General features: G+C 37.7%; 1 long non-coding RNA gene across 7 annotated transcripts in view; it reads left to right on the top strand.

Annotated features, from left to right (window-relative positions):
• LOC107126717 (uncharacterized) overlaps nucleotides 1-9,480 on the top strand; it is a 332,087-nt gene extending 322,607 nt beyond the window's left edge. For 6 of the 7 annotated variants that reach the window (XR_012419745.1, XR_012419743.1, XR_012419748.1 and 3 more), the window contains 2 exons: nucleotides 8,737-8,842; nucleotides 9,225-9,480. This is a non-coding gene — a long non-coding RNA (uncharacterized lncRNA). The remainder of the gene's footprint in view (nucleotides 1-8,736; nucleotides 8,843-9,224) is intronic. The other variant, XR_012419746.1, reaches the window with a different exon arrangement.
• The last annotated feature ends 10,028 nt before the right edge of the window (nucleotides 9,481-19,508 follow it).

Raw genomic sequence — 19,508 nt, forward strand, 5'->3', positions numbered from 1 at the left:
ACAAGTAATTGAAAATTAAATATTCTCTGTATAAAAAATAGGCACCTGCTTGCAAGTTTTGTGTTCTATTATTTCTACTTTTCTCCTTTGATGCTGGATTTCCATGTGCTTGGAATAATTCATGAGGATTACTTTAAAATTTCAGGAAAAGGCAATGGATGGAAGCTTGCTACCTGGAAAAATACTATATAGCTGATCTCTGAGTTTAAAAATAAATGGAAATCTTTCCCTCTGCACTATCTACCATAAACTTGGTGCCATACAAAAAGCAATAATTTTAGACTGAGGAGTCCAGGGAACAAGAACCCAATTCCACTGATAACTAACTGTATCCTTGGGCAAATGCATTCATCTTCTTGAAACTCAGTCATATGGTCTGTGAAGTGATGCAGGCAGGGGTGCAGGGTATGCTCAATAATCATTAAGGACTCTATTAGCTTTAATGTTCTATGACCATTTATTATATTTTAGGTTAAACACAAATAAATTGTGAAAAACAAAGGCAGAAATGTAGGGCACTGCCATTAATGCAACCAGGGGTAAGTGGAATTGCTCTTTCCTCACACCCTAGGCTGAAATAAACGAGCATGCATTTAAAAGTGAAACTGGGAATATAGCAAAGCAAATACATAGGATTGACCAAACCAAAGCTTTGCAGGCAGTGGAGGTTCTGATACGAGATGTACCCTGCAGTTCATGCATTTCACTTGAAGAGTGAGACTATGACTCACAGGTGGGACTCTTTCCTCATCCCTCAAACCTCAGTTCTCACAAATAGATCAGTGGGAGCCTGCTTTGTCTGCCTTGGAGAGCCAAGTCATTTTGGGCTGGGAAGTAATAGGTATCTAAAATGAATGCTTGAGCAATGAGAGAAAAATAGATCCTCCAATGTCCTGGAACACAAGCCTCCATTGAGGTCCAAGGATAGAATCAGGGTTGTTCTAAATGAATTTTCTTTCATTTTGTTTTATCACACTAAAAACTATCTTTTTGGTCAATTTTTTTCTGTCAAATTAAAAACTTTTTAAGGCAACTTTGCAGTAGCTTGAGGCATTTCTGTAGACAATTAAGTTATATATCTTTACCATTGTTGTCATGTTATGATGTCTAGAATAATTTTTCTTTGATAAACATTAGGAATAATGTATTCCACGCTATGACTGTAAATATCTCATTAAAGAAAGATTGCTCATTTTAAGGTGCAGATTGAGTTAGCTTAAGCATCAAAAAGAAATTATTACCATGATACCAGATTCTCCCTTGGAACCTAAGGATTTAACTGGACCCCAGAAAGAAACTGCAACAAGAGAGATTAACACTAGTTAAACTCATTTTATTTTACTGGGCTTATTTCTGTCCATCTACTTCATTCTATTGTCTCCTCAAATCAACTGCCAACATTTTTCTGGTCTATGGACTATATAATAGAAAATACAGCCCCCAGCATTTCCAAGTTTCTCATAATATGAGTAAATTTAGCCACCCAGAAAAAATCTTATTTCTCTTATAGTACCAGCTCGAAAATTCCCAGGCAGGGATTTGATTAACTCAGCTTGGGGAAGGTGTGTACCCACAGACGATTAACTGTGTCCAGGGTTTGGGGAACAATAGCTATTCCTGCTGCCACCAATGGATGAATGGGGTAATGCAAGTTCTTAGAAAGATATTGTTATTACTGCATATTATTGTATAGAAATGTACAGTCCACCCTTGGTCTCCCAGTAAACATGAATATAACATTCTTCTCATACACACAACTCCAAAATGTCCTGCTTAAAATGTTCCAACTTTCCCAGGTAAAACCTCAAATAGTGGTTTTCTGGCCTAAAATCATACTTGCCCTGCATTCCGTGATATAATGACCTGAGCAGTATTTCTCTGTGACTAGGCTTTCTGAGGACTATCTATTCCTATTCCACTCAAGTTCAATTATATATTTATATGGTTCCTTACAATATGTAATACATTTAATAAACAATAATAGAGAAAAATCGATATATTAAAATAAACTTATTTTTTGTTAAAAAATGAAAAATGCTATGGTATAAATTGGTCACTGGTTCAGAGAATATCCTGATTATTAAATTATAAGATGAACAAACATCTTGGGACTCCATTTGTTAACTCCCTTTGAAAGTGAAGTAAATTTTTTGGTTAATGCATTTATTGATTGGGGGGGTTTCCTGTGATAGGTGTTCTTCAGGAGCAACATTTGAGGCTGGGATTTTGGAGGATTTCTCTATAGGAGGCTAAGCGAACTTTGTAGTTCATTTCTTATCAGTGTCTGTATTAGTGCCTTGCCTTCCTGTGTTTTCTGCAGATACAACTTCTATAAAAGATTGGTCAGTTTTCTGTCAATTTCATTTAAGAAAATTCTATTTTTAAATAACCTATGAAAGAAATACTGAGCTGTATTCTTTGAATCCCTATCCCAACCTAGGTCTTGTTGAATGTGCTTTACGAAAGGGCCATTGTATGGGGTCGTCAATGTGTCTACCCCTGCAGTATTGGCGCTTCAGAGGGGTGCCTTAAGTTACCTGGGACCCGCAGATATTCTCATTCTGATTTGTAGAATCCAATTTATATGTTCTAACTTCAGAATAGAATGCAACTGAGGAAAAGGCTGTTGCAATTCAGTAAGGTAAAAGATTTTCTTACCCCAAGCTGGTTAAAGGCAGGAGCTATGAATTTGTGCTATTGTCCATGGGCTCCTTTCAGGAGAGCCACCTTGAACTGAAGATTATTCCTTTCATAAAAAACCCATAATGAAGCCTGAATAAATCAGCCAACATACTAAAATATTTTGACATTTTGCCACAAAGTCTCTTAAAAATCTTGGATACTAGATATAACAGAAGACAAATAACCAACTGTTCTGCTACCACAGGCATAATCCTCCTCCTGGTCCCAAATAAAGAATTATTGCTATTCTCACCCCACCTTTATTCAACTAGTGTGCAAATTCTGCATTCAAAATTATTTCTTGGATAAACAAGTTGCATACATTCATACAATGAAATTTTACTCATCAATAAAAAGAAGGCACCTTAATGAGGCCTTAACTCAGTGATACAAAAATACGGATGTAAAAAACATGCTGAATCAAAGATGTAAGACATGAAAACACATATGGTATGATTTTGTTTATTTATATTAAACAAAATCAAGAAAAGACTATTCTACAGTAATAGAAGTCAGAAGATGATTGCCTCTACGTCAGGGATTGGAGGACTGTCTGGAAAGGGACACAAGTAAACATCCTGGAGTAATGAAAGTGTTCAACCTCTTGCTTTGGGTAGTTGTTACATAGATGCTTAAAATTGTGAAAACTTACCAAATCGAACATTTAAGATTTGTGTATTTTGTGTTTAAATTATATCTTAAACATACAACTATTTTTTAATCATTAAAGATTATAGAAATCTTACTCAAATTAGCTTCAGAAAAAAAAGCAATAGATTATGGGGATTTGAGAGCATCTCATGGAAGGCAAGAGGGATGCATATGGGCCTAAGCAGTGAACTAGAGCCAGGGAGTTGAATGTGTTCGAGAATCTCATTCTCCCACTAAAGCTAATAGTAGCATATCTACTTTGTTTTCCCTGCCCCTCTATATCTTCCTTTACTTCTCAGCTCCAAACGATGGAAAACAAAAATGACGACAGTTCCTGAGTATGGTATATTATAGGATTATTTGATTCTTCATCAATTCAGCAAATATTTGTTGGTATTAATTGCTGATTGCCACAGCATGCCAGGTATTCTTCCAGGTCTTGAGGCAGTATCAGTGAACTAGTCAAGGAAATTAATTAGAAGGGTATATTCTAATTTAGGGAAAAGAGATAAGTAAACAAATACACTAAAATACGATTTTAGGTAATAATTAGATGTTAGAAACAGGAGAATGCCACATTGGGAGGCCAAGGCGGGTGGACCGCCAGAGGTCAGGAGTTCAAGACCAGCCTGACCAACATAGTGAAACTCTGTATCTACTACAAATACAAAATATTAGCCAGGCACGGTGGTGGGGGCCTGTAATCCCAGCTACTCGGGAGGCTGAGGTAGGAGAATCGCTTGAACCCAGAAGGCAGAAGTTGCAGTGAGCTGAGATAGCGCCATTGCACCCCAGCCTGGGCAACAAGATCAAAACTCTGTCTCAAATAAATAAATAAATGGGAAAATGCAAATCAGAGGGACTTGAGGAGGGAGTACTTTAAATGAGGTCATGAAGGAAGGCTGAAACTTGGATGATGAGGAGGAGCCTGTCATAGGAAAATTCAAAGATATTTATTTTAATTTTTAGGAAGAGCAAATATAAGGTCTTTGAGACTGGAATGAGCTTGCCATATATAAAAAATAGGAATATTTGTGAGGCTGAATGAGGGGTAGAGTGATAAAAAGTAAAGTCAAAAAGGTAGGCAGATGCTGTCCTGTAGTACAGTGCAGATATAGAGACAGAGTCAATCTTTATCTTAAGAATAATGGACAACCATTGTGTGATTTTAATCAAGGGAGAAATCAAATCTGATTTATATTTTTAAACCTAAGATATTAGGCTCTTATCAGATGGTTCTGATATTCCTTTCTTAAGTTTACTTTCTTAAAAAAAGTTCTTCATAGTAGATCCAAATTCTCCAGAGAAAAGATGTATTTATCCCATCTGGGTCAAGTGTCCATTGCTTAACTCAATGGCTGTGGCCAGTGAATGGATCATTTTACAGAAACATGGTAGCTCCTATGCAACTATACATTTGGAAGAAAAGATGAGTTTTCAGAAAATGTGAACTAGATAGACAAACCTGAAAATGCTCACTCAAAATTCAATGCAAAAACTGGTTTTCTGTGAGTATTTTTTAGTTTTTTTTTTTTTTTTTTTTTTTTTTTTTGCATTACCAAATAGAAGGTATGACACAAATTGAAAATCCTTCAAGGATCCATGCTTTGGAAATAGGAGAAGTGGTTTGTGGCTTGGTTTGTAGCTTGTACTTCTGTCTATATCATCTACTCCAGAAATCCTGATATTCACTTAATATTTTGAAGCAAGTCTTAGAGGAATTGACAGATATGCCATTTTCCTTCAGCATAAACTAGATGGAATTGCTGGTATCTCCAAGGGCAGTTAGTTACAATTACTAGCTTTCTTCCTTCACAGCTTACTAGTGGGCATGGGACCAGGTCTATATTGTTTACTACTGCATCTACAGTGAGCGAATAAGTAAATCATGATGCTATCAGAAACACCCTCCTATTTTATGTCCGTTCTGGAAACTTTAAGAAAATTCATATCTTCAGATTTTCAAGAAGAAAAATGCACTATATTTGATTGGAAGAAAAATTGGGACAAAAAATTGGGACATGATGTCGAGCATTTGAAGTGTTTGGCAGCACATCTGGGTTTTTTGTTGGCTGAAGGTAGAAGCTTTGCATATCATCATGGCTTACTGCAGTTAATTATCTTTCCTATTTCCTGCTGTATCCCTCATGCCTAATAAAGGTCCTGATATATAGTTGGTGCTTCATAAATATTTGCTAGATTAAGTATTATAAATACATCAGAATGTATTGAGATCAAAGACTTTTGCCAATTATCTTGAAATAAGTCTTGTCTACTGCTGTGAAATCATCACCTTCATGAAAAACAGAGTTTCTTCAAGAAGTTTGTAAGAAAGGGAAAGAGAATATAACTTTCTTTTCTACTGTGTAGAAAAATCTTTTAGAAGATAAGTTGACTTTTGGAAGACAAGTTTCAAAGGCCTGGATTGAACCTGAGGAATAATTTTCACTTTTATTGAGGATTAAAGAAAGCCCATTCTGAGCAGTTTGACAAGGAGGGGCTCACTACCAATCTGAATTAGTGAATAATTTTAGCCATGCTAATCAGGTAGATTTCTGTTTAAATGTTCTGCAGTAACCAACACAGTTTTACTGAAGGCCTGTAATCTCTTGGCCAAGCTGCTCCACTAAAAGAAGAAAACATGTGTTCTGAGAGCTATCTCATTGCAAAATAAATGCTTCTGTAAAGTGCATGTGCTGAAGCAACAACATAAACAGTGGCAAAATGTTCTGTACATGAGTCTTACACATTTCAGGGGAGGCCGCCCACAGCTTTCAAAGGATTCTCAATAAGCCTTTGACTTCAGAATGTTAAGAACCACTGTTACCTCAACATTTAATTCACAGATGAAACCACACCGAGGTTAGAAAGCACTCTGTGATAGCTTGGGTTGATCGTGGTCATTTTTCCGTCATATGAGAGGATTTAATGAGCATAAAAGGTGAAGAAAAGTAGACGGAGCAGTCAGGTCCCTTTCTCGAACAGCTGATTCAGACTATGCCCCAACCATCTGTCTTAAACTCCCATACTCCAGGTCACTCTGTACCAGCCCTAATCATCCTGGGGCCAGGTACCAGACAACCTGGACGGGTTCCAGGAACAGACCTATTCCCTGAAGCCTGAAAAGTTATTCTACAGCCAATCTACAGAAAGTCTGTCAAACCTAGCTAACCCCGTCGCACTTGCCATCCATGAGTTGGCCGCTACAGCTCCAGTTTGCTGTTATCTTGTCCCCAGCACAACTCCCTATGCTCTCTTTGGGAGCAGTAAGTAATAGAGTTCTGCCTTTCACCTATCCAAATGTCACTGCATGTGTCCCACCATCAAAAGAATCTTTAAATCTTATAGCACATCTTCGTGGTAATTCCATGAAATAAACTGAATGGTTGCAGATGAGGAAACTGAGGTTAGTAAAGTGGCTGAAATTTAACAATCTGTTAATTGATAGAGCTGGTATGACAACCCACATCTATTATATATGCACTGAGTACAAGTTTTAAGTTTATAAACGTAATTAAATAGTATACATAATCCAATGATTGTCCTCAGTCTTTAAACACAAATGAGACACAGAGAAACATTACATAATATTTGGCTAAGATAAGTGACTGGGCCAGTCACGGTGGCTCATGCCTGTAATCCCAGCACTTTGGGAGGCTGAGGTGGGTGGATCAGCTGAGGTCAGAAATTCGAGACCACCCTGGCCAACATGGCAAAACCCCATCTCTACTAAAAATACAAAAATGTGCTGGGCGTGGTGGCAGGTGCCTGTAATCCCAGCTACTCAGGAGGCTGAGGTGGGACAATTGCTTGAACTTGGGAGGCGGAGGTTTTAGTGAGCTGAGATTGCACCACTGCATTCTAGCGTGGGTGACAGAGTGATACTCTGTCTGTCACCCAGAGAGACACAAAAAACCCTTCAAAAAATCAATGAATCCAGGAGCTGGTTTTTTGAAAAGATCAACAAAGTTGATAGACTGCTAGCAAGACTAATAAAGAAAAAAAGAGAGAAGAATCAAATAGACAAAATAAAAAATGATAAAGGAGATATTACCACTGACCCCACAGAAATACAAACTACCATCAGAGAATACTATAAACACCTCTACACAAATAAACTAGAAAACCTAGAAGAAATGGATAAGTTCCTGGACACATACACTCTCCCAAGACTAAACCAGGAAGATGTGGAATCCCTGAATAGACCAATAACAGATTCTGAAATTGAGGCAATAATAGCCTACCAACCAAAAGAAGTCCAGGACCAGATGGATTCACAGCCTAATTCTACCAGGGGTAGAACAGGTGGGAATTGAACAATGAGAACACTTGGACACAGGAAGGGGAATATCACACACCAGGGCCTGTTGTGGAGTAGGGGGATGGGGAGGGACAGCATTAGGAGATATACCTAATGTAAATGACGAGTTAATGGGTGCAGCACACCAATATTATGGACCAGGGCTTTCTTTTTTAACCAGAAATATCAGCATATCACTGCTGCCATGTACATATTGGCAGAAAAGAAATTAATACCTAAGAATTAAAAATTGGTTAAACAAAATAATATAATAAAAATAATAAAGTACATTTATATAACAAAAATATTTTAACCTTAATATCATACTATAGGGAAATATCAATATGGGGTAATATATGATATATATACACACACACACATATATGTAGCATATATATAGAGAGAGCTAATTTTAACCTGCAGTTTGCAAAGTAGAAGTTCAATGTGTGAAATAATAAAGACACAAGGAAAAAAAGACCGGGAGGATATATATGTAAATCTTAAAACTGGTTATATTTGGCTGATGGAATTATGGGTGAGTTTTGTTGTCTCTCTAGATTTTCTAGACTTTCCGCATTTGACACAAATTGCTTTTGCAAAAATTCTGAATTTTTGAGCTCTCTCTGAAAGTAGGGTCTTGATGTGAACTTGATTGCTTTTGTCCTGTCAGTGATCATGGATTGCTTTGGAGCTGTCAAACACATTTAGAGATGACAGGTGAAGAGAAATGTGTTGTCACGTAGCTGTAGAACTCATAATAGACTGGAAACCAGAAGGCCTGGGTCCCAGTCTCAACATTGTTCATTATTATTTGGGTAACATTAGGCAAGACTTGAACTTCCCTCTAAAGCCAGGAGGGTCATACTTGCCCTTATTATCCCTGCAGGGTCATTATGAGGACAAAGTAACCTAATGAATGAGAAACATTGTAAATACAAAAAAAAAAAAAAAAAAAAAGGCATTGTTATGAGGCATTTTAGCATTCCTTATGTGATTACAGACTAATTCATCTCTTAGGTATCTGCTTTCCAATTTCCAGCCTTACCTTCTCTGTCCTATCATCTTAATTGCTTAATTTCTAATCACTTATTTATTCTTTTCAGCTTTCTGTTTTTCGTGTGCATTGTGCTACTCAGCTGAAAACAGTATTATGAAAGAGAAGTACTTCAAAAGACAACACTTTACTCAACCCAGAAGACTTGCTATAAGGTGCATTAATTTATGGCTGTGATTACAATTCACATTTTAATTTGTAATTTCTCACTTAATGTCTAAGTTTCTTGCAACAGACTGTAAGCTTTCTGATAATCAGGCAGCGAGTTTCCCCACAGGCATGTGTCACCTTATGCAGTGATACATTGTAGCCATTCAATAAATACCTCTTAATTGAAGGAAGGAATGCATACTCGACAGCTCAGAAAGGATTCATAGATATATAGAAACGAATAAATGTATAATGTCCTTCATGATATTGAGCACATAACTGTTGTTTCCTTTCAAAGAGGGAAGGGATAAGGTTTGACCTGGAACAGGAGGGATTAATGGACATAGTACATGCCTGATTAACTTGGCAAATGTTTATCTATTGCAGTTCTCAAATAGTAGCTGCCACTTCCAGCTGGGGGAGAAATGAGAGCTCTGTTTGTGGTGATCCAGTATCTCCAGAGTCCATCACCACTGCTGACCTCCCACTCTACATCTCCAAGCGCTCTGCTGTACCTGCCACGAGCAGCTGTCACCTGCAGACTTTGGAAGGTTATAACCAAACCTCTGTTTTGTGACCTGCCTTCTGCTTCAACATCTTGACTTCCCACAAACAATTCTAATAAAAAGCAATTAACCTGAAAGTGTGTCGCAATTTTAATGTATGAGATATGGTTTCTCTCAAAAGCTGCACTGCTCTTGTGTCCTTACAAGGTATTTTCTTAGCAAGAATAATCTGTTTACATGGGTGTTAATGACTAAATCCCTTTCTTGTAAAGCTATGCCCATCTGTCACACAAGAAGAATAGTACCCTTTAGAGAGCGCTAAAGAAAACTACAGAAATGTAGGGAAAATGAGCAGCTATTCAAAAAGGTAAGATGCTGCCACAGAGCCTAACTGATAAGAGCAATTAATGAAACATTAAGTGTAGAATAGGGAATATATGGCATGGGATAAATTATAGTCACAATTCACGTTTCTTTTGTCTCCAGAAGTTCACATACAAAACCCCATGCCTTTACAAAACAATAAATTCAGCACTGTCGATGATGCTTGTTTCCTTGCGAATGTTGCAGAGGTCTCTTCAAGTGACTCAATTGCACGGAAAAAGTTGTGAGAACCAAGAACCAAGGTGAGCTGAAGCACAAAGTGGGAGAAATGGGGTGCAAGGGTGTGGAGGAATAGGATTTGGGCAATGGAGAGTGAAGAAAGGCGGTTCTATATTTAAAACAACCGTGTCTTGCTTCTCTAAACCTTCTCAAAGTTTATCAGCAAAAACTGTCTCTCTGCCTTCTCTTTCACATAGCAATTATAGCAATTTCTTAATCTCAGGAGGATGCTACCATCTTCTAAGGCAATAAAACCTGTTCTAGAATCATGTTTCTAGCTTGCAAAATGCTTTTGCTAAGCCTTCCTAACAATACCATCTAAAGAAGTTCCCTCTTTAGAGATGATATCATATCCCACATATTTGAAATATTTAAGGAGAGCAGAGATTTAAAGTACAATTTATTTCTGGTGAAGACAAAATGGGAAGTGTGTTACATACTGATTGAAAGGCAGCCACGAAAATAGGCTTATTTCAGTACTTTCATTGTTATTAGAATCCATAAAGCTCTGAAAAAAAGATGTATGATCTTAAATCTGAGTGCGATGAAACCAGTCTGATGGTTTTCTCTAAGCAAGAAGTGAGGAGATAGGAGATGGCATAGAAACCTGTTTTGTGTGATGGCAGTGAGACAGATCATACCATTTTAATTGGTATCAAGATTGAAATGCTTGCCCAAAATTATCCCTCCAGGGTTGTTTTACTGCTGAGGTATTATAGATTTACACCCAGCTTGGTAAAACTTCTTAGAAAAGGTCATTTCTATCCTGAATACAAAGTCTAAACAGAGTTAGGAGAGAAGGAATACATGCAAACTTACAATTGTCAGTTTAAAAACCACATCTACAATGACAGAGTATAAAGTGGCCCGGGCTAATTGGATACAAATTCTGTAAATCTCTTCTGCATGAATCTCATCTCAATCAACTACTGAAATGCAAGAGTATATTAAAACACACACAGACACACACACACACACACAGAAAAGAGATCTTAAAAGAATTGCACTCCTTCAGATAGTTTGATGAGTCTCTGAAGGTAAACCAGGTCTGTTGCTATGCAGAAGATCCGCAGAATCTAGGGATGGAATGTGAAAGATTCATGACATTGTAATTCAGCATTATAGGATTTGCCAACCACATTTCATTCTTGCCCACTAAATTAGGAATGTAAGGCACGGCCAGCAAGCAACAAGACAATGCAAAAGGAGATAAAAGCCCAAGCAATGTTACTTGTTCACTAATCACCCAGAAAAGAAACCTGTCACCACACAGCTCGATACAGACAACATTGGAGTGAGATACTTTGCAAAAGAGCCCTAGAATGAGTTAGTACACAAAACATTTTTATGAAGCACTATGAGATGTTTTCTTTAATCATGTACAGAACAGCTACAGCAGTCCAATCTGCCTGGAAGTGTTCTTTCTACACAGAGAAACAGTTAATGACCAATTCTTTATCTAATTTTACCCCCACAGTAGCCTTCCAAGGTATGAATTATTGCCCTGAACTAAAAGATGAGAACACGAAGTCTCCGAGAGTTAAATGACTTACACACAGTCCTCGGTCAGTTTGGTGGAGATGTCAATCCCTCTTGAGGTCCAGGGTTCCTGTAACAGGTGCTCTAAAGCAGTGCTTCTCAAACTCTCTATGGCAAAGGACTTCTTACAATTACAATTTGTCACTTTTGTAATGATGCTTTAAAAAAAGAAGACTGTCGGGTGCGGTGGCTCACGCCTGTAATCCCAGCACTTTGGGAGGCTGAGTGGGGTGGATCACAAGGTCAGGAGATTGAGACCATCCTGGCTAACAAGGTGAAACCCTGTCTCTACTAAAAACACAAAAATTAGCTGGGCGTGATGGTGGGCGCCTGTAGTCCCAGCTACTCGGGAGGCTGAGGCAGGAGAATAGTGTGAACTTGGGAGGCGGAGCTTGAAGCGGGCCGAGATCAAGCCATTGCACTCCAGCCTGGGCGACAGAGCAAGACTCTATCTCAAATAAATAAATAAATAAATAAAAATAAAAATAAAAAAATATTTACTAGCAAAATAAAATTTAAAGAAACAAGAAGAGATACTGACTCAGATATTTTAAGAATACGTTTGAAACATATAAAATTACATTTTGAAATTGCTATAAAAATAAATGCTTACCTTCAATTACCACCATAGACTGGTAACAAATGATTCCTGGGCAAACATCAGTCTATATTCCACACTTTGAGTAACTTTGTGTTGATCTACTGGTTGAATGAATATGTATTTGATGGTCCCCAAACCACACACACACAAATGAAAAACTCTTCCTCGCTTCGAAATAAGCAGAATGACTAGCTGAGCCACTCTCAGTCACCCGGTCTTTCCCTGGACCATCCTTCAAAGAACATTTTCACAAAACATCAACACGTGGTCCCCACATTTTTGATGTAGAATGATCTAAGCCTACCCTTGCTCTCCAGACAACTGCTCTGCCAAACTATGTGTAGAGTCCGTTCTTGCACTGGGGTGAAATGAAGCTTGACAAGGAGTGGGGAACAGAGGGCAGGTGGGTTTGCATTGTTCTCGGATCTTTTTCACCTTTATTCTTACCTAGGATGGCTCAGAGCTCTGTCTAGGGCTGCACCACAGATCGTGTGTTAGAGCTGTGTTTGCACTGTAAACAATGGCTTTTACTCAGCTTATTCGTTAGAGATCAATAAAAGCATTGTTTTTTTCTGAAGCTATTTGTACTTACACTTTACATAAAATTATAAAAATTATTATCTATCAAAATTTTATATCCTCACTTTAGTTAGGCTGGCTTGAGAGAACTATGGGAGATGGGCTGGACGCAGTGGCTCACACCTGTAATCCCAGCACTTTGGGAGGCCAAGGTGGGCGGATCACCTGAGGTTGGGAGTTTGAGACCAGTCTCATCAACATGGACAAACTCCATCTCTACTAAAATTACACACACAAAAAAAAAATTAGCCGGGTATGGTGGCACATGCCTGTGATTCCGGCTACTCAGGAGGCTGAGGTAGGAGAATCACTTGAACCTGGGAGATGGAGGTTGCAGAGACAAGATCACGCCCTTGTACTACTCCAGCCTGGGCAACAAGAGTAAAACTCCATCTCAAAAAAAAAAAAAAAAGGACCTAAGGGAGATGACTAGGAGTGGGGTGTCTAAGTAAAAACATATGTTCTTTCAACTTTCTTCCTTTCCTTGCTACTATCCGGTTTACTGTTCCTCAACAAAGTCACATTTTTTTGAAAGAAATACTTATACTGTGGAAGCACCATTACTATGATTCTTATTCTTACTATGGTTTTCTGTCATACTTGAGATAAGCTGTTTTAATTACCTGGTTTTATATAGGAAAGAAGAAATATAAGGTTTAAAGTCTGTAATTATCAATGGCTCATAATTCATTAAATCTTAGCATACAAGGAAAATAAAACAAAAAAAGAAAGAAATACTTATACTGCCTATCACTTTTACTCCCAAACTTACTAGATTTTCTGTTTTTTTTTTAAATAAAAATCATATTTCTGAAATAGCTATGGCTAAAATTGCCAATTACCTTCTTACAATAAACACAGTGGATACATCTTAGACATTCTCTTATTTAACCTATCTGAAGTAGTTAACATTGTTGACCAGCATCACTTTAAAAAAAAAAAAAAAAAAGTATGGAATATAAAGAACTTGAATGAAAGCAAAAACCTTGACCCACCTCCCATAAACCATTTCTCTCTTTAGTTTTTCTTATAGTTACCACCAAATATAATTTACAAACACCTTTGAAGTGTTTATAAATGTAAGACAATGCTCTGAGTATTTTATAAATGTTGATTTATTTAGTGGCCTCAGTAACCTAATGACCTTATAAAGTAGGTACTATTATTAGAGTCATTTTGGGTTGAAGAAATTGAGGCTGAAGGATAATTATTTTTTTCTATGGAAATTTTTTTTTTCTCCTAGCTCCAATCTAGACTGATTATCTAGACCTGCCAAGCAGCTTGCATCCTGGAAATTCTCTTCCCTGCTTTCCTGTGTTGAATCTACTCTATACAGAATCTGGTGTTATCCTCTTTCTTGATTTTTTAAAATTTCCTTTAACTCTGTTTTTTTTTTATATGATAGTAGTTTTATAGAAATAAAGTTGATAATACATAATGTTTCATATAATTACAGATAATTAGTTTATATTCATGTTGAGGATAAAGTGACATTTGTTCTCTCTTACACAAAAACAGTTTTTTTTTAACTTTTAAGTTCAGGGATACATGTGCAGATTTCTTACATAGGTAAACTTGTGTCAAGGGGATTGGTGTAAGGCTTATTTATTTAGTCCCCAGGTATTAAACCAAGTGCCCACTAGTTATTTTTCCTAATCCTCTCAAGAAAGGGTGCATAGTCTTATGGTCTGAATGTGTCTCCCCTAAAATTCATATGTTAAAATCCTAACCGAAAAGATGATGGTATGAAAAGTTGGGGCCTTTAGCAGGTGACTAGGTAATGATAGCAGAGCCCTCATGAATGGGATGACTACCTTTGTTAAAGAGACTACAGAGAGCTTGCCTTACCTACAGAGAACTTACCCTTCTACCATATCAGTACATGGCAAGAACTGAACCAGGAAAGGGTCCTCACCAGATACACAACTTTCTAACACCTTCATCTTGGACTTTCCAGCTTCCAGAGCTGTGAGAAATAAATTTCTGCTGTTTATAAACCACCCATTTTATGCTATTTTATTATAGAAGCCCAAGTGGACTATAAGACACATGGGAAATAAAAGTTTTATGACTCCTTGCATGTCTAAAAATATCTGTATTCTGCTCATCTACTTAAGTGATAATTTGGATAGAAATAGAATTCTGCATTGAAAAAATAATTCCCTTGGAAAGTTAAAAGTATTGTTTTAGTGCATTCCGGTAGCCATTGTTACTGGTGAAATAAGTCTAATACTAGTCAACTGTAATTAATTACATAGTATATGGAATGTGATACGCTGATATGCTTTTTCTACTTTAGAATCTTTTTAACACCTTGATGTTTTGAAATTTTGTATGTAAGCTTTAGTTGTAGGTGTGTGGTAGACAGAATTCTAAGATGTTTCCCAGGATTTTTCATTCCTCCAATCTACCACATGTCATACAGAATCCCAGGGTCCGTGAATGTGATAGGTTTTACTCCTAGGACTAGGTTATGGTTATGGTTATGGCACAATTGACCTTAAAATATGAAGATTATCAGTGAGTCTGAACTAGTTGCAAAAGCCCTTTAAAAAACTATTTTTGGCTGGCTGCAGAAAAGGAAGTCAGACATTGGAAGCACAAAAATGGTTTAACATGTCATTCCTGGCTTGAAGATGGACAGAGTCACATGGTAAGAAATGTAAGTGACCCCTCAATGCTGAGATGAATCTCACTGGTGTAATTACTGGTAGAGTAAAGAGATTATTTTGAGCAGATGGCTTTTCCTGAAAGGAACTCTCAAATACAATGAGTGTTTGACTTTTCCGGTTTGTCTTTTTAGTGAACAAAAACAGAAAAAAATGAGGTTGAGCAGGGGTCTCAGATATCACCAAAAATCTCTAAATTATTAATCTAAGGATCTTGGACATGACCCTGGAATAAAAGAAGAGAAACATTTTTGTACCCAAATAGGTTTTTCATGTGTTTCAGTACCCTAGTACCCACTAGTTATTTTTCCTGATCCTCCTCAAGAAAGGTGCATGGTATCATGGTCTGAATGTGCCTCCCCTCAAAGTCATATGTTGAAATCCTGTAAAAGATAAATCCCAATTGATCTAAAGCAGAAGTTGCCAAACAATGGCCCATAGGCTGAATCTGTACCCTCAACTTTTGGAATAAAATGTAGTTGGAACACAGACATGCTCATTTGTTTATGCACCATGGGATGTGGCAACTTTTGCACTACAACAGCAAAAGTGAGTAGTTGTGACTGAGACAGTATGGCCCATAAAGTCTAACATTTACTACCTGGCTCCTTAAAGGGAAACAGTACCTACTCATGGTCTAAGGCAAAAAGGATAATCCCATTCCCCTTGTCAATAACTGGTTTAGGAAAGCGCGTATTGACAGAGACAGCAGGCAGAGAAACTCTAGGCAGATAGGGGTGGGTCCCTGGTAAAGCCCCACCTTCAAGCCAAAAAGCCTGAAACCCATGGTCCAAAGTGAGAACTTCCATCCCTGTTTGCCCGCTCTCTCCCAATTGGTTCTTTCTAAATAATGTGTTTTTACCAATTGAATATTGCCTTTTCCAAAACTGCCTATGGTATACCCCAACCCCAGCCTGTGCCTATAAAGACCCCAGACTCAGCTGGTAGAAGGGAGAAGTGGCTGGACACTGAGGAGAGGTGACTTGACTTCAGAGACAATGGCTGGACGGTGGAGAGAGGCAGAGAGGCGACTTGACTTCAGGGGAAAGTGACCTGCTTTTCCCATCCTCTTCCCAGCTTCTCTCTCAGCTGACAGCCACTTTCATCACTCAATAAAATTATCTGCATCCACCATCCTTCAATTGGTCTGCATGACCTCATTCTTCTGGGACATCGAACAAGAATTCAGGGCCCACTAAGTGCAGGTACCCAAAAATGCTGTCACACCGGCCCTTTGCCCTCACTGGCAGAGGACAGCCACCCCACAGGATGAGGCAAAGGGCCCACTGAGCTGAGAACACACTGCTGTCTGCGGATGGCTGAACTAAGAGAGCATTGTAACATGCCCTCTAGGGCTTTGAGGTCAGGCACCCCCACCTGGATGCTGCTGCAAGGCCTGCATGGAGTTTGCTTCTCCGGGTGCCAAAGCAGCCGGCTGGCTCCCACTCTAGCTTGCTTACATACTCCCTCCCACGAGGGATTGAGCACTGTGGGCTAAGTAAACAGGGCACCCCTGTCACAGTCCCACGAAGGGGTCAAGAAAATACCCTGCCTCAATAGGATCCATAATTCCTTGTGACATATGAAGGGAAGATAGTTGTGGAGCTTTGGAGAAAAGTTTCCATACTTTTAAGGAAACACGCTATTTTTCTTCTGCTGTGTGTTAGGTCTGGAGGTGAGAATGACAGAAAGGAAGTGTGGAAAGGGCCTGGTTCCTAGATAGAGTGTTTGAGCCATTAAATTAATCAATGTCAGAGCTGCTTTTCCTCAGAACTTCTAATTCTGTGAGATAATAAATGCCCGATGTTGTTTAAATCATTTTGAGATGAGTTTTTCATACAGACTGCTGAAAGTTTCCTACTTGTAACACAACCCTGCTTCTAACACAAAGCTCTTCAGGAGAAGAGGTAACAAAAACAGGCCTCTGTTTTCATTTTCTGCCACACTGTCTTGAGGACTGTGCTGCCCTGGTTACAGCTCAACCTCTTAAGGAAGGGAGGCCAATTCTATGAATCAAATGTTCCTTTGAACTGCAAAATCCTGTTTGTTCCAACTTGGGTTTGGGGCTTTCTGTCTGCTGGAGGCTTCTAGAACATTTGTGTCATGGAGGAATATTCTCATATTAGAAGTAAAAAATTTGTCTGGATTTTTTGTTAAGGTGTGTCTAAGTTGCTTTCTGTACTTGAAGATTTTTTAAAAACAGTATTTAAATGTGAATATCAAATTTATTAGGCTTTCAAACTTCCATAAATTTTTAACAGTGTTAGATTTCAATTCATATATACATATATGTATACACACATATATACATATATACACATATATACACACATATACATATATACACACATATATACACATATATATATGTATATTCACAGGTTTTAAATATTTCACTTTTTTCTCCAGGCGATGGTATGAAATCATGATAGTTTCTGGAAGCATAAAGTGATTATTTCATTTTGTCTTACTAATAAATACTTTCTGAGTAAAGCATTTTATGTGATATCCCAAAGTAGTACTTTAAATTGAATTTAGTAAATCCAGTAACTTAAACTCCTTTGATTCATCACCTAATCTACATAAATCAAGGTTCCTCAGAGAACTAATTGAAGCTATTTTCCCATTTGTAGTTGAAACAAGAATTTTTGCAATGCAGCCCCATTTCATAATAAAATTCTTGCTGGCAATTCTGTTCTAGTATGTAATTGTGATAGTCCTAAAGGCACTTTTAATTTTGTTAGAGGCAAATTGTTCATGCCACTAGGTGCAAAACTATAAAATAAAGGGGAAATTCCCAATACACACAGAAAAAGTTGGATCTCATTATTTATATCTCTGTATTTTGTCTGTTTAATCTTTTATAAAATTTCTTTTTGCTTCAAGGGAAAAACAGTGACACACTTTTAAGAGAGGATTTTGAAGCACATAGTAAATGCAAGTTAATGAGCATTTTGTAGAAATATGTTCTTACTTGAAAATGTTCTTTTTTGCATCATTTCACTTACATACTAATTTTATCTATTCCTCAGTCTGACTTTGGCACTAAAAAGTAACAGTTACAATAATACAATATTATAATCTCTCCCTGAGATTAAATACATAAGTTCATTTAAACTTGATAATAACACATTACATTATATCACTATTATCTTGCAGGAAAAGACACTGAAGCTTGTAGAGTAAGTTGGCCAAAGTAACCCACTTCATAAGAGGTGGAATTATACTACAAAGTCTGGTCTGATTGATCGGAGAGCTACCCTGAAATATTCACAAATCATTCAAGTTAAACAAACAAAAAAAATCATTGATAAAAAGTGTGTTAGGAAGAATTGTTGTAATAAGCAATAATTTCATCATAAATATGTCTATAAAATGTGCAGATAAGTCAGTCTCAAGAGAGACTTTAGTAACCGGTGGACAGAGTTCCCACCCAATCCTCTTGTTTTTTAATTAAAAATAAGAATAATAGTGAAATAATGGCATATATTTATTTAGACCATCATAATAAACTAAGCTCTTTGACCTCCATAAGACTCAGCTTCTCCAAAAGACATTCCTAGATTTTCCCCATCAAGAGCAGTCTGTGCTCTCCATCTCAGGGAAATGAGTACAGCAACAAATCCAGAAACATAAGCTATTTGCATGATGGGAAAAAAACTCTCTCTTCTTCCCCTTAATACTCCCAGAAAGAATGGCTTTAATTGGTTCCTTAAATCTCCATTAATCTAAACTATGTCTTTTTCTTTTTTCTTTCTTTCTTTCTTTTTTTCTTTTCTTTTTTTTTTTTTTTTGAGACAGAGTCTCGCTTTGCCGCCAGCTGGAGTACAGTGGTGCAATCTCAGCTCACTGCAAGCTCCCAGGTTCAAGCAATTCTCCTGCCTCAGCCTCCTGAGTAGCTGGAACTATAGGTGTGCACCATCACGCCCAGCTAATTTTTGTATATTTAATAGAGACAGGGTTTCACCATGTTGGCCAGGTTGGTCTCAAATTCCTGACTTCAGGTGATCCGCCGACCTTGGCATCCCAAAGTGCTGGGATTATAGGCGTGGGTCACCACGCCCAGCCTAAACTATTTCTTATCTGTATGGTATACAAACTATTCTCCCCAAATCTACCCTTCTACTCTTCAGTCCACATATACTTTTATACTTTTTATGCTTTTTTGCTTCCT

Source organism: Macaca fascicularis, chromosome 11 (assembly GCF_037993035.2).
Source record: "Macaca fascicularis isolate 582-1 chromosome 11, T2T-MFA8v1.1".
In the NCBI taxonomy this organism is placed as follows: Eukaryota; Metazoa; Chordata; class Mammalia; order Primates; family Cercopithecidae; genus Macaca; species Macaca fascicularis.